This window comes from Colletes gigas, unplaced genomic scaffold (assembly GCF_013123115.1).
Source record: "Colletes gigas isolate AHSC1104 unplaced genomic scaffold, ASM1312311v1 Colletes_gigas_Sc00002, whole genome shotgun sequence".
Taxonomy (NCBI): Eukaryota; Metazoa; Arthropoda; class Insecta; order Hymenoptera; family Colletidae; genus Colletes; species Colletes gigas.
The window spans coordinates 1896609-1913272 of record NW_025106631.1 but is presented as its reverse complement, the minus strand read 5'-3'; the positions used below and the strand labels follow the sequence as shown (position 1 = coordinate 1913272).

The 16664-nt window shown below is 40.3% G+C and overlaps 1 protein-coding gene across 1 annotated transcript in view; it reads right to left on the bottom strand.

Annotated features, from left to right (window-relative positions):
- The window catches only part of LOC122400273 (tyrosine-protein kinase Drl-like), a 90951-nt gene that overhangs the window by 58098 nt on the left and 16189 nt on the right, over positions 1-16664 (bottom strand). The window lies entirely within an intron of this gene.

Below are 16664 nucleotides of genomic sequence, written 5' to 3'. Positions count from 1 at the left end.
CCTCTGGAAGGCTGGAGTAACGCCGGAGCACACACGTTCCCGGTGTCTCGTTCGCGGGAAAATCTCGTAGACAGGCCGGATACGCGATCTGAATTTCTTTGGGCGATCGGTGTGTCATCCGTCTGGCTTCGCGTATGACTACGCAATTCGATATCGCGCTCGCGACACGGCCCTATCCCCCTTTTTCGTCCCCCGAACATACGCGAGCATTCGTCTGCACGTAGGAGGCTCTCGGGGTGCACACGAGGACGGAGACGGAACGTCGCGATAAGGCGCCCTCGAGGATCAGGAAATATCCCGGAGTCGGGAATATACGTACGCGTCCGAGAATAAAGGGGTGAAAGAAAGAGAGAAACGACCCTGAAATCTGGGCAATGTAAAGCACGTCGTGAATGAAGTGTCTTTTACCGGGGAATATGAATCGCCAACCTGCGATATTTCTCGACGAACGGTCGTCTTATCGGACGCTCTCTCATACGAGGATAGTTTTAAGCAGCTTAACTCCAGACTGCCCCTTAAGTGGCCAAATTTCAAATACGAAGATTTATCGCTCAACGGTCTTATAATTGATGGAGGAATTGCCGAAACTTCTTTAGGAATATACAGTCAAAGTAAATTTCAAAATAAACATAGAAGAGAGCATAAAAAATAATAGTTGATATGTGCATCAGATAGGGGATGAAATGCCCTTTAAAATGAGCGTTTGTACGAGTCGATAGCGTAATTAGTTCCGGAGATATGACGATTTTAATTTCAAGTCGACGCGGTGGCTAGTTCCGGAGATACGAGGCTCCGAAGCGTTTGTTTACGTTCATTGACGCGAGGTCAATGAACTCGCGCGCGTAGATAGTAAACAGTGCGTAGTAGAGACACTACTACGACTTCCTGGTCACGTGACTGTCTCGACTCACGCGCGAGAGAGAGGCCCGGCGCGACGCGTCAGATGGAGACAGAGATAGTCGAATTAAAAAAATTACCTTTTACATAACTCACGATATCTCGAAAACGGAAAGTCGGATTGCCAAAAACCAAAGGGCATTTCAAAGAGGAAGGTTTGCCGCTTCCAACGATTGCTCGTTTATAAATAAAACACCAGTAGTTTCGAAACTGCACGGGTCTAAAGTTTTAGTATTTTTAATACGCGTGAATTGGCTATTACACGCTAGCCGGGCAGTGAGACAGCCGAATTAAGAGAAATTACGTTTTACATAACTTACGATATCTCGAAAACGGAATATCGGATCGCCAAAAACCAAAAACCAATTTCAAAGAGGAAGCTTTGCTGTCTCTGTCAGTGATTTAATTTTGAATAAAGCATGATTAGTTTTGGAACTGTACGGGTCTAAAGTTGTTGCACTTTTAATACACGTTGTTAGACCGTTCTCAGGTGGATAGAGGGACAATAGAATTTTTTAATTACGCTTTCCTTTGGATATCTCCACTATTGCTCGCCAGAATCGTTTTGGAACGTGTTTGCGTTATTCGTTAAAACTTGAGTTTCTCCACCGTTTGATTTAAGTATTTAAAACGATCGTATTTACGAACGCCAACCGTAAATAAAAAATATTGCACGCTTTCTGCGGAAGAAAGGGAATGCAGGTTGAAAAGAATATGATTAAAATTGTTTCATAACTTCCTTCCGAATCCCGACACCCCAGCTCGAGATGCCGAACAACTTAGTTCAATTTATAACACGGCGTTCAATATTAGCTCTACGTTTTCTGAATATACATATATATATATATATATATATATATAGGGTGAGACGTTAGTACGGCGGAGTTAAGGCGTTGCACAGCGGCAATCGAGGGTAAGCGTAGTAAGAAGATTAAGCAACTTCTTACTCCGTGGCGGGGGCTCTTACGAGCGAAAGACCAACAGCAAGTAGAGAAACTGATAATGACAGTTTGCGGAGTATCAAGCAGAACGTCGCGTTAATCGAATTATTCCCTCGGGATTTCGTTGCAAAAAGTGATTCGCGGACCGATACATAAGACAAACCGATTAATTCGACGCGAAATAAAAGGGGAGAATCAATGTGAATTCGAAATTTATTTTTTACTCCTGAAGCTTTTTCGAAAATTTGGTAGCATAAAGCACGGGAAAAGAAGACAGGAATCAACCGTTTCCGCCGCGTAGCTCGAAAATTACAATTTTACCGTGGCTGAAATGTATTCACCCTCGTGACGATACCTTTTGGGACAAATATGCATGCAAAATTGAATCCACCGGGGACGAAATACATTAAAGTCTCTCTGAAGGAGCTATCTCCCGGGAAAGGGATGAAATAGGGAGAAACGGTTATCAGCGCGTCATCGTGTGTTACAATATTACAAATTCCGCCGTATCTTTTGTACTCGGAGCGAAAGGTAAACATTATTTGAACACGCGTAAAATGTTGGCAATATCCACTTCAGAAATATTAGAAACAACCGTTCCGTTCATTCATTCGAAACACTAAACTGTGCAATATTAATTGGAACTATTTTTACAAATGCACTTCGAACATTCGAGTGTTTTACGTTTCTACTGTTTTTATAATCCCCGATAAATAGCACAGACTTTCAGTAATACATCTTTTCATCTCAATTCAACGGATAAACTATGCAGAATTAATTAAAATTATTTTTATAAATGCACTTCGAACATTCGAGTGTTTTTATAATCCCCGATAAATAGCAGAGACTTTCAGTGATACATCTTTTCATCTCAATTCAACGGATAAACTATGCAGAATTAATTAAAATTATTTTTATAAATGCACTTCGAACATCCGAGTGTTTTTATAATCCCCGATAAATAGCAGAGACTTTCAGTGATACATCTTTTCATCTCAATTCAACGGATAAACTATGCAGAATTAATTAAAATTATTTTTATAAATGCACTTCGAACATCCGAGTGTTTTTATAATCCCCGATAAATGGCAGAGATTTTCAGTGATACAGTCTTGTCTTTCGCGATGGAATCGCAGTAAAATCCATCAGCTTCCTGTGAAATTCCCTTAAGCATATACCGATCGAACGCTCACCGGGTCACGTAGCGATTTATCAATTTAGCTCGGAGAACGCGGTAGGAAAAATCCGCAAAGAGGGTTGGCTCGTTTTCGTCCCACGGGACACGAAGACTGGCATATGGGAAGAATGTCGGTAGCAGCGAGAGACGGGTTATGGAATCCTCTCGCGGAGGTGTCGATGACTGCCTCTTCTGCCACTGCTAAGTAGAAAATCATGTCTGCGGTTATGAACAGGCAACCGTTTTGCCGGAGTTCGTTCTATCAACGTCGAAGGAGAGTAATGTTTAACATATACCGAAATGTATCAAGACAGTTACCCTGCGCGGCTCGTCGAGTCGAGATAATTCGAAAGAGCCGTTTCCTCGGAAATTTGCAATTCTGATTGACGGTGTTCGGCAGCTCTGTGCAAACCGAGCGTCTGGCCATTATCAGGGTTACGTCGTGTTAGGTGGATTACATTAGCGGTATTGCACGGTCAAACGATCCACGATTGCGTTCGTGGCTTGGCACGGTAACCTAATATCGATAGCAATCCAGCCATCGAGCCTTCGTTCAAGATCTTCGTCTGGAATTCTTATGATTTTAAGTTTTATTCGAAAGGAAGAATATGTTAGTTAGTTTACAGTTAGTTAGTTAGTTTCCAGTTAGTTAGTTTGTTTGTCAGTTAGTTAGTTAGTTTCCAGTTAGTTAGTTAGGTTGTCAGTTAGTTAGTTTGTTTGTCAGTTAGTTAGTTAGTTAGTTAGTTTGTCAGTTAGTTAGTTAGTTTGTCAGTTAGTTAGTTAGTTTGCAGTTAGTTAGTTACGTTGTCAGTTAGTTAGTTTGTTTGTCAGTTAGTTAATTAGTTAGTTAGTTTGTTCGCAGTTAGTTAGTTAGGTTGTCAGTTAGTTAGTTTGTTTGTCAATTAGTTAGTTAGTTAGTTAGTTAGTTTGTTCGCAGTTAGTTAGTTAGAGCGAGAATATATCTCAGGTTTATCGTTCGTTCAGATTTAGAATGAGTCATGAAAAGAAGTAAAGTGATCGAATGTTTTACTGCAGAAGGAGGCTGTTCAGGAATTTTGGGGTGAATATAGCAGGATGGTGGTTCGTTTAGGCTAGAGTGTTTTGGAACATAAATCAGGATTCTGTGATGCAGGGTTCCGATGACAAGGGAAAAGGTTCAGAAAAGTTCACTACGCTGGAAGAATCTTGGTCAGGCCTTTTATCCCAATAAGATTCCCTTAGATTCCTCGACGGTCTAACAATCTCACTATCCTTTTGAATTATGTCATTGATCGAAACAATTTTGGCGATACCAAGTATTGAATATTCTTACTTTGTTCGAACAGTGCAATTCGATAGCTGCTCGATTTTATTGTAACGAGTCTGTGATACTGAATTTTTAAACGATAAGCCAATTTTGATCAAAATAAAATACTCCGAAAAGTAGTTGGTCTTTTATCTCTATTAAAATCTAAATGCAAACGAATAAAAGTAAACTTGTTAGCCCATTAAAGAACGTAAACTTATTTCCATTAACCCTCAAGTTTATCGAGTTAGTTACGAACAATTATTTAATACATATCAATCTAATTATTCGAAAATTTCTATGACCCCCTTTAATTATTCTGTAATAATCTTTTAAAGGAAAGTTGATTTCCATTTGCCAAAATCAACACTCGATAATGTAATTCACTCGAGGGTTAACGAATCACGACGTGACTGTATAATTCAGAATACAGGTTCTCGAGACTCTATAACCGAGACTGAACGCTGGGTTTGCATGGAGCTTTGCACAGGGAATGGTTTAAATTTTGATTAACGCGTGAGCGTAACATTTAAACATCTCCATCGACCGATGAGTCTATCCCTTGCATATATTTCTGCTCGACTAAATGCGACCCAATCAGGAAGACGTGTAAACACCTCGAACGCGAAACCGGAAAGCGGTTCAATCAGGGTCAGGAGCCAAGGTAAACACATTAGGGACGCAACGTCCCCCCTCGGTAGGAAGCATATTCCGTGGGGCCAAACTGGGGGTCCACGATCCGATACGTTCGTCTACGACGGAAATTCGAAGCTTCTTGAAAATCGAGGGGCGAAAAAACTCCGCAGAAGGGGAGGGCGTTTGGCGCCGGGCTTCGCCCTTGGAACTAATCTCACGTCTGTAAACTCTGTTTCCTCCGTCCCGGAGAGTTTCCTTTTGTTTATCCATTCGTGAATGGACCCCGGTCGTTCCAGCGCGTGCAGAGGGAAGATAAAATGTTCGGAACCTTGTTACTTTGCCGCGGCGCGCGGGCGCCGTTTCTATGAAAATCCGAGGGAAGTTCGTTAATGAAGAGAAACAGCGCACCGAAAGGAAATTACTCGAATCTCGCGGGATCCGCGAACGGAAACAAGTTATCGCGTTTCAGAACCGTCCTCTTCGTTATTTTCGACGTATTTTCGCGGGGATGAAAGAAACGCGACCGATCCTTCGTTCTTAAAGCGTTTCGACGACTCTCCTTTTCACGTTATTAATCCTCGTTTACTTGTTAGTCTTCAGGAAACGAATATATCGGGTATTTCAAATCTATTCTCAGAGCTATTCGATAAATAATCCAATATTTGAGTGTCGAAATTAGGGTAGTTCGTATAGAAAATGTATTTATAATTTGATTCTATATTTGTGATTTCATGAAATAAATTATTTGGTCTTCACAAATGGAATTTTCTTAATAAACCACGTAGCCAAAATAAAGTAATATCTCGACGATTATTTAACAAAATTTGCACGTTATTAACCTTCGTTCGTTTCAATTTTTAATTATATATTTCTGATGTCATGAAATAAATTATTTGGTCTTCACAAAAGTAACTTTCTTAACACGTTCACTGCCAAATCAAACCCGTATAATATTCTGGAAAAGTAAAATTTTGATTTTAGGTCATTTGTTTCAGTAGTTACTTTCGTAATCTACTTAAAATTCACAAATTCTATTCAAATTTATTTCCCTCGACGTCTTAACTTGAGAATGAATTTTTCTAGTATCATAATGGTAAATCCTGTCACCCATATATGGGTGACATGGCAGTCAAAGTGTTAATAAAGCACGTAGCCAAAATAAAGTAATATCTCAACGATTATTTAACCAAATTTGAATAGTGATTCGTGAGATTTCATAAAAATGACTCGAATATCGGGTTCCTTTTCCTATAGATCGTCAATAATGAAATCTTTCGACGATCGGATGATACTGGTTTCTCGGTTGTAGTCTTTGGCGCAATCACGTATAGGGGATATCAAAAGTTTTGAGGAATTTCCAGGATCCCAAGCACGACGATCCAGCAAACGGAGGAAAGTTTCGGTTGATTCGATGGAATTTAGTTACGGCTGACAAAGTTCAGCCGGAAAACTAGCGGGAGTTCGGCGTAACCGTTGCCGTTACATTTTCATGAGTTAACCAACCTCCGCGTCGCGTGTAATCGATAGATGTTAATTTCGTTTCCGACCGATTCTGGAAAATCTCGTTACCGCGACAATCGCCGGAACAGGAGGAGTTTGGCGGTCTATCTTGTTATCGTTATCAACTTTGTTTCCGTCGACGAGCGAGGCCAAGCGGACCAGGTACGCGCACCCTGTTTGGCGTCGTAATTACCGGCGGATTTGCGAAAGATTAAAGGCGCCCGCGATACGGAAATAAATCCCTCTCGACGACTGCAATCGATAGACTTTGATCCGCTAGGAAATTGTTAGAGAAATCGTTCCCGATCGATCCACTATAAACACCGCAATTAATACTCCCACGACTCTCTACTAGCTTATTAATAATCTAACATTGCTAAATTTACTCGTTTATTTGGGTACAAGCACATCTCAAAATTAGATTATTAATATCTGCACACCTAATTTATAATCAAAGTTTAGTCTGCGGATTATCGAAAGATTTGTTTAATTTAACTCTCAAGTGGAGTGGAATTGTATTTAATATAATAAAAGATAATGGAATTATATTTTACTCAATGTTGATTTTTACTAAATTGGTAGATGGAAATCAATTTTTAAAGAATTCTAAAAATAATGAACTAATGGACGATCACATAAATTTTCAAATAATTACATTGAAGTATATAATATTATACAATATTAGTTTAAGCTTGTGGAAGACCAATCATTAAGAGTTAAATATTTAGAAAGAGTCGTGGCAAAATTGAAACTAAAATTTTATATAAAAGTGTGTAGTATCGAATATTTGACACGAAACTCTGAAAAATTGTAGAATATGAAGAAAAAAAAAAAGACCTGGATTTAATATAGTCCTTTCTATAGTACAGAAAATTGTTTGAGATGAAATATTTGTTAATTTTAGGAAGATTTGTGTAATTTTGTACTATTTACTTATGCATGATTTGGTTATAAAACCGTGGGAGAGGTCGTTAGGTATATCAATAACGAAGAAAGAGGTATTCTCAGGTTGGGAACTCGTGCATAAAGCGAGTCTCTAATTTAATGTTCATTGACGCGCACGACTTATTCCATCCGAGTCATTTATCGCGACACGATTCACGCTTTTGCGCCCCCGTTGACGCCGAATGGAATTTCAGGGTACTCATTTGTCGTAACCCGGCGCCCGTAGTCGCGTTGACTGGTCGAATTTGCAATAAAGAAGATAGATGAAACGAGGGGAATACCGTTGGCTAATCTTTTACTCCTCCGTTTCTCATCGTTTTCCTTTCTCATTCGTTATTCATTAAGGTTCGGTTTGCTTTGACCAGACGACTCGTCGCGGCAATATTCGACGATCTCGAGCCCGTAATCTTCATTACTCTTACCTACGTGGCGATTCGAAGCCATCAAATTACACCGAACACCATAAAAATAATCAAAACCCAAGAAATCGTTTCCAAATTTCAGATTTGATATTTAAAGCTGCAAAAAATTACAAATATCGCTTTTTAAATTTAAAAAAAAAGGAACAAACAATAAAATCAAGTACCATAGTCTCGACAAGCTAGTTCAAATAAATTTTCAGTAGCGTTTTGTCGATTACGCGGAAGTAGAATTTTCGTAGAATTTTCTATTTAATTTTTTCGGGGGGAGGCCATCGTCGATCGTACATTGTTTCATTTCATTCGAATGACAATGCAATTGGTCCAAGCTCGGCCCATCGGTGTATAAATGGAGCCACGTATAAGCGTGCAACGAAACAATGCAACAATTCTCGTCCGCGCACACCGAGTCGAACGCCGTGTCATTCTTTTGATGCGACGACGAAAATACCGACAAATGGAAAAACCGAACGAGTCCCGTGCCGTATTTTTGAATCAAATTTTGATACGCGACGACGCAACAATTGCCTGTCTATACCGACACGCGACGGAAATACGATACGAGCATACAAACGAACAATACAACCAGACTATCATTTTTTTATAATTATTATTTTTCACTTTCAAAGATCCTTAATGATCTTTGAATTACACGATTTATAATACGGGCAAATATTATTTATCAATCTTATCAATTTTTCAATATTTCATTTTATCAAAATGTTCTATACTTTTGACACTTTGACCCTTTGGACTCCAAGAACGAATTTTAATGAGAATAACTCAGGCTACTTGAATGCAATTTTGTGACGCCATTTTAAAGAATATTAAAATTGTCCTTCCCCCTCTCAGAGAAATTTATATTCTTCATTTATTTCGTTAATTAGATTTGTGTTGCTACTGATAAATCTTAGCCCTCTCCACTCCTATGTCGAATGTCACTCGACATTTTTTCAAGTCCAAACCGAAGAGATATACACTTGAAAATTACAAAATACAACGTAAATTTCAAATAAAACACTTAAAAGCATTTGGAGCAGCTTGTAACAAGATTTAAATATAATTCAGAGTGCAAAGGGTTAAATCTAGTTGTGATACATATTATGAATATCATAAAAAAGTGCTTAAAATTGTCTAAACGATCAAACTGTCTCTCTTAAAAGAGCACCCAAAAGATCTGTAATTTTTATTTAATTTCCTCAGTCGAGGGAAGAGATTCAAAGAAGGATCGTTAGAGCATGTTATACTGGGGGATAAGGGTGCATAAAATAGCCACACCCGTCAGTATCAACTTTTCTAAAATAATTTCCAAAGCAGTAAAACGTTCCTCGGAAGATTTCAGGGAGCAAGTTCGGAGGATCTCCCCCGCGGGATCGTTCTCGATATTCTCGAGCATCGTTGTGCAAGCTCTTCCTAAAATTCCTTTAATCCGCCATAATCGCGGCGCGATACTTTCATAATCTTCGTGAAACTTTTACAGGCTGCGTCTATTTCAGAGTGTATTCTCCAAAGTGGCCCATTTAGGAGCGTGTATCTGCTTTCGAGCGTCGAACGCCTGCAGAGAGAACCGACGCGAGAGGGAGGGGGGTGGTTCAACGAAGACGGAGGGGTCGTTTCAGCAAGCCGGCGTTACTTTTCGCAAATTATCTCGCCGGCCAGAGCCCCCGGAGCACTTCGTCTGAAAATTATCTGCGCCCGTCCCGACGTTGCTACCCCCCCGTCTCTCTCCACCCTCCACGGTTCTCTCTTTCTCTGGAAAATTTCCTACGGTTCGAAGGGGTTGTGCACGGTCGCCGGTGCAGTCGGGTCGGATCGTTTGTGGATAAAAGTAAAAAGGAAGCGCCGCGAGAAATCTGCCGTGCCGGACGGAGACGAGACGAGGGTGAACCAGAGAGAGGGAGAGGACGCAGCCAGGCCGCCAGAGGGAGAATCATTGTTTCCCCGAGTGGGCCGCAAAAGAGCGTCGTCGAGTTAGAGGGATGTTTGTCTTTAATTAAAATCAGTCGCAATCCGTTTCACGTGCGCTGACAATTCTCCCTTCGTCCACCCCGTGACTCGTCATTCCACCCCCCCTTTCTCTCTCTCTCTCTCTCTCTTTCTGTCTCCTCTCAACCACTTACCAGTTTGTCGAGCAGCAGTCTTAATATTCAATTATTCCGCGGTGCTTTTAAACAGTCGCGCACACGGCTTTTAGCGTGGAGAGTTGTTCGTCACTGTTGGGTGGAAATCGATCCCGGGAGACGACGACTTCCTAGTCGCGATCGCGAGCTACTCTCCGCTGTACTGCCCCCCGGATAAATGAATTGATTTTACCCCCCCACGGATAACTCGATTGAGGGGTTCGGCCAGTCGGAGCCTTTTTACGAGGGCTAATAATTTCCCTTTTACAGGATATTTTGGTAGCTCGAAATGTGTACGAGTATGAATTTTTTATTGTCAAATCTTGTTGAACAACCATGCAGCGAGCACTTAAGCAAATAGATGTTATTTTTATTTTTCAGCGATTTCTCTTCTCCAGGTGAAACGAATCGAATGTAACAAACGATAAAATAACCCCTAATTTGTATTGAACCTATTTAAATATTAGTAAAAATCAAAATTGTGAAAATGGCGCATTAAACACGAAAAATGGCGATTTTAAAGTAACAGACTTGTCTTATAAATATTTTTTTCTGGAAATTAGACGTTTTTGCAAGTTCGTACAGACGTTCAGTGCATAAAGAATCATTTTATACGTATGTAAATCTGAAACAACGTCATGAAACTTTGGCATTTTATTTCTGAATAGTATTACTTTCGAAAGCAACAAATTTGAAGAAAAATCGATTTCCTGACTGCCTGGACCCCTTAAATCAAAACCTCGAACTATGAAAATCGGTAATTATTTGAAATTTAAATATTTTATTAAATATCGTCCCGTGGATAAAAGGTGTGTTTCCCCCTTTTTAAATACGGGGCGACTGCTATTGCGATGTAATAAAAAACTGGTCCCTTCCACGTCCCTTCGTCATCAACGGGGAGACACTATTCTTTCCATTCTCGCTCGTCGTGTTTACGGCCGCGATTATTTACCAGTAACTGATTCTCGAGCGGAACAATGGACGCCAGCAGGCTTTATAATACACCTGCACGCGACGAGAATGGTCCTTCCGCGTGGAAAACGCGACCCGAGAAAGCCAGTGTGAATTAAAGCTGATTGCGAACGATGAACGTGACGACTAATTGAGAAGCTCCAGGGAAATTTTCTTTAAAGACGAACTACGGGAAAGATACACCGGGGGGGGGAAAAAAATAATAAAAATTATAAGATGATCACGATTCGTTAGTCGGTCTAATTTAATCCTAAATCTACTCCTCGAAGCAACGTCGAAGCGTACAATTCTTGTGTATTTATTTGTAGCAAATTTCAGACTACTACGTACTTGCAAAGCAGCCAAAATAATTCGTAATTTCTAGTAGAACTTATTAAAAATTCAGTTTAGAAAGTTGTTTATAAGTTCTATTAGAAATTAGGAATCATTTTGACTTCTTTGCTAGTTCCAATGTTGATCGAATCGATATTAAAAATGCACCAAATTATAAAATTTATAGGAAATCTTGGAGCCAAAATAATTCGTAATATCTAATGGAACTTATTAAAAATTCAGTCGAGAAAATTTATTATAAGTTCTATTAGAAATCACGAATCATTTTAACCGCTTTTCTAGTTCCAATGTTGATCGAATCGATATTAAAAATGCACCAAATTATAAAATTTATAGGAAATCTTGTAGCCAATTTCTTTTTTACTATTACGATGTTTTATGTGATACCTGTATTTCTCGTCGGAAATTTTTGTCTAGAATGGTCGTACGTTAGATTGCGTCATCCTTTGAAAAATCTCTCTGGCTCTCCATGAAGCAGAGACGGATCTTCCACCTTTGTTGGCTTGTTTGCAAAACACTTGACATCGGTTCTCCTGCTGCCTCGTAAATCTTATCCGCACCAATCTTCCTCATCGCTCCTCTAACTCTCGCCCAACGCCGGTTATCCGTGTCTAGCGTCGTCCCGCCATACTTTCAAATTCCACTGTTTCCTGCCTTTCTTCTTAATATTGCATTTCGCGATCTACAATCTCTCTCTCTCTCTCTTTCTCTGCTCCGCGCCGCCATTCTTTCCCATTTCATTCGATTACCTCGCGATATACTGGGCCATTTCAACCTCTTGTGCTCGTAATATGTAATAACTTTGCGTAAACTCTGTACAGGAATTATTCATGGTTACGAATAAAATTTTTACTGCAACTTGGATGCACAGGTAATCAAAATCCTAAATATCACCTCTATTTACGCGTAAGGTGTTTACTCGTTCTGAAATAAACTATCTTAGATTCCTCTCACGAGTGGAGGGTGAAGATTCACCCATTCTATCGAAATGTTCTCAAACGCAGACGAATAAAGCCACGTGTAACAGCCGGTGATAATAATAAAAAGATCGACTTCCCAGCGTTACTAAGAGATATTTTTATCGGTTGTCGCGGAGTTAACCGACTTGGACGTTATTCCAGGGCCCGGAGAAAAGAATAAACCCCCGGAGGAGTCTCGTGAAAATCCTATAACTGCTCGAAGCCCCTCGTCCACAAATCGATGCCGTCGTAAAATCGAAATATCGGTCGCGCGAAAGCTCCAATCAAATCGTCACGGGGTCCCGGGGACCGTGATCGTTACCGTTTCGCGACGCTACTCGCGAGTGCTTTCGAAAGCACGGAACATCAACGAAAACATTCATTAAGCCGTCGTCGGGGCGTCTCGTTGAAATAGCTGCGCGCTCTCGATCCACGAAGGAACCTGAGCTCGAAATTCGTTTAAACGTCCTTTCACGAGCATCGGTCGCCCCCGTTGATCGATTCGATTGCTCTTCGAACGAGCCACCCGGCCAGATACGAGTGGTTTCGGGAAGTGCAAGTCGTGAAACACAATCAACGCGACGACACTCGGCCGCTGCGCCCGGATCGATCGAGAAACAGCTAGATGGACAGAAACTCCGACGACTCGTTAGGAGAGCCGCTATAAAGGACGGTAGTTCGAAGGAGAGGGGGGGCAGGGAGGTGGAAAAAGGCGATTGCAGCCACCCCAGACTGGCTTAAATGTGACACACGAAGCGTAATTATCGACAATTATCAGGTACCCGGGTTCGTTCGAATTCGTGTCTAACGCGTCGATTTAACCGGCGCTGGGATTCGTCGAGCATTAATAATTGTATCTGCGCGTATCGAATCACGGAGAAACGACGAATACTGCCGCTTGTTTTCCTCCCGAATTTTCCTACAAGTGGTGGAAATTTTTTATTCGTTTGGGGAAATGATAATTCACCAAATCACAATTCTATATTCACGACACTTACAAAGGAAGATGTGTGTTCGATTTAAGTGGCGATATAAAACTGTACAAGAGAAGTCTACATGGCAATACAATGTCTGTTGTATGATAACAGATGCTTTTTAGTCGCCGTTGCGTGGAATTTTATGAAAAAGAAACTGTATCGAGACATCGATTTTAGAATTTATAGGTGGTGTTGAATTTGTTTGATTTAGAATTTATTGTGGTCTGTGAGTGTCTTCAGAAGTGATACTCATTTTTTTGGAAGAAATTATTTGATAGACAGCAGCCCCAGAAATAAAAGAAATTATTACATTGTGGATTCAGACTGTTAAGGAATTTAAAAACTACAAACCTCACCAAAACGCTTGTGAATAATTATGCAAGCAAAGGTGGAGCAAGAAAATATTGAAATAACATATCTTTGAAATTTATTATTTCCCCGATAAATTGTTTCGAAATATCTAGTATTTAAACCTTGATTTTGCGAACATATTGTTCTAAAAGTTAAAGAATCTTGCATTTATGCAGTGAGTTTGAATCTCTAAAATGACTTGCAAGAGAGTTTGACAGATCGAAGCGCGCGTTATCGATGGCGAAAGAAAGAAGAAACGAAAGAAGAGGAAAGTATGGTTTCGTCTGTAGGATATAGTCGTCGATTCGCAACAGGCGGCATTATCCGAGTCGGGGAAATCCATATCCTGATTCGATCGCTCCCCTCGTCGTTTCGGCTCACGTGAAAGGAGAACGCGGAGAAAAGGTAGGAAGAAAAGTTGCTCGTCGTCGTCGGCTGGAAAAACAATGAAGCGGCGCGCGGTCGCGTGTACAAGAGAGCATCCCTTTTCAGCGACGGGTTGCGTTTCGTCGTCGAAATTCCACGATTGCCACGGCTTTTTAATTAACCATCGTTGATTAAGACGCCCCCGTCCTGTCGTTCGCTGCTACGCAACGACGATAATTAGGCGTGTTCCCGGAATTTTTAATCGGGGAATATCTGCTGGAACAATTTCGAATCGGAGCTTCGTAACAAAGATGATCGATGCGACAGGAATTGGGCAACGAAATTCTTCTTCGCGTCGCTGATTGCTACTTGTCTCTTTCAAAAATTAATTTTATGCACGAATGGTACCGATGCAAAGAATATTTTTCTCTGAGTTTTCATTCGTGTGTTTTCAACGAGGTTACATGTTTTAATCGTTCTTGTGTGATAGTTGAGTTCGAGAGAAATGTAATGAAGTATAACAAAAGAATTCTCAATCTATTTTGAATAATATCTCTGTTCCCTCTGACGATACACCTATTCAATCGATCAGAAAAACAAAGATTAAGTTCCTTTCATTTGCCTCGCGATTCACATTTTTAATGCCCAATTCTAAGAATTGTATTTGAAATGAAAACTGAGAAACATCAAGAGGAAATCGATAGAGCCATTTTCTTTCCCGGTCCCCTATGCCAAAAGAAAACTCTATAAACGTGGCTGCAATTCTCAGACGCAGACCTAGTCGACAATGGACTTCCAGCGATTTCTTTGCAGAGGGGTCGAAATAAGGACCTCCATTCCCCGTGATTTGCGAATTAACGTCAACAGATGCCTTCTCATAAGTTCCACGTCGTTGGCCCCGGATTGCTCTAAGCACAGTCGCTGGTTCAGACACTCGTCACAGGATTTATTTCCTCGACGACGCGTTTCGGGTTATGTACGAGACTTGTCGAATTGGATTTGCGTCGAAAGGATCCTTGCTCAGACGTCAAGAACTTCTCGCTTCTCCACCTCTACTACGCGCACTCGTAATCCTGCCAACTTCAGGCGGTGATGCACCAACATACGTCTCGTACAATCCTCTTGACGATTCCATCCGAGTCCGTGTCTCCGACTTTGGACCCCGGATTTATCGTAGAGGAACACGCTTCTCTCTTACTGATACATCCTCTAAGCACGTCTTCGAATTCCTCCCACAGTCACCCGCCGAATAGAATTTTTTTCAGAATGATTGTGAAATTTTTCAATTTCACGCAACTGAAAATAATTTTTCCAAAACAATAGGAAATTTTTCTTTCGCCGAAAAAATTTAGCCACCTACTCGAATTTTTCCCCCGAAAGTGGGTAGGATTTCAGGGGTATGTGTATTGACCAAAAATGGTTGTAATTGATCCCCCTAGCTAAATATATTTTTTTTATACTGATTTGAAAATTTCTTTTTCGCCGAAAAATTTAGGCATCTACTCGAATTTTTTTCTCGAAAGTGGATAGGATTTCGGGGGTATGTGTATTAACCGAAAATGGTTATAATTGACTCCTCTAGCTACATATATTTTTTTTAGAATGATTTGATAATTTTTTTTTCGCCAAAAAATTTAGGCACCTTCTCGAATTTTTTTCTCAAAAATGGGTAGGATTTCAGGGGTATGTGTGTTGACCAAAAATGGTTGTAATTGATCCCCCTAGCTAAATATATTTTTTTTATACTGATTTGAAAATTTCTTTTTCGCCGAAAAATTTAGGCACCTTCTCGAATTTTTTTCTCAAAAATGGGTAGGATTTCAGGGGTATGTGTGTTGACCAAAAATGATTGTCATTGATCCCCCTAGCTAGAAATATTTTTTTTAGAATGATTTGAAAATTTATGTTTCCCCAAAAAATTTAGGTACCTACTCGAATTTTTTCCTCGAAAATGGATAGGATTTCAAGGGTATGTATATTAACCAAAAATGGTTGTAATTGACTCCCCTAGCTACATATATTTTTTTTAGAATGATTTGACAATTTTTTTTTCGCCGAAAAATTTAGGCACAGTAGAACATCTCTGTTTTGGTCAGACATGATACTTTCGGTAAGAAATTTTTTTTCTCGCAACTGCGTAGGATTTCGAGGGTATGTCTATTCACCAAAAATGATTATAATGGACCCCAACATTAGAAAATAATTTTTTCAGAACGATTTGAAATGTTTCAGTCGAAAAATTTCAGCTTTTCATTTTTAATAAATTTATTTGACGCTCTATGGGAACGTTCTCTAATACTTTTTTGTAGCTATCCATGAGCTCTGCTTCACAAATAAATTTCACTGAAACACACTCACTATTTAGGTCTCTATGGCAGTCAGATTGGTCCACGAAAGTCCATAAGGCATAACATCTAGTCGCATATACCTCTGTTGTATTAGGAAGAATATTCTCGCGTTACGGAAAGGGTCACGGCCCCCCGAAAAAAAGAGAGAACGGTAAGGGTGGAAAAAAAAAAGAAAATAAAAATAAAAAGCAGGACGAACGCGAGCGACAGGATGAGTGCAGAGAGGCAGGAACATAAAAAATGTTCGAGGATCACGAGCAATTTCCATCGAATACAGTGGGGAACGGGGTAATACGCCTGCAGGCAGATTTTATGCGGTGATAGAGTTCGACAGGTACGACCGTTTTGCAATATGTGCAGGCGCACGGCAGCCTGCCCGTCCGGGGCGATTTTCTACGCATTCTGATTTCCGTTCCGGCTGGGAAACTAACGCTTTTT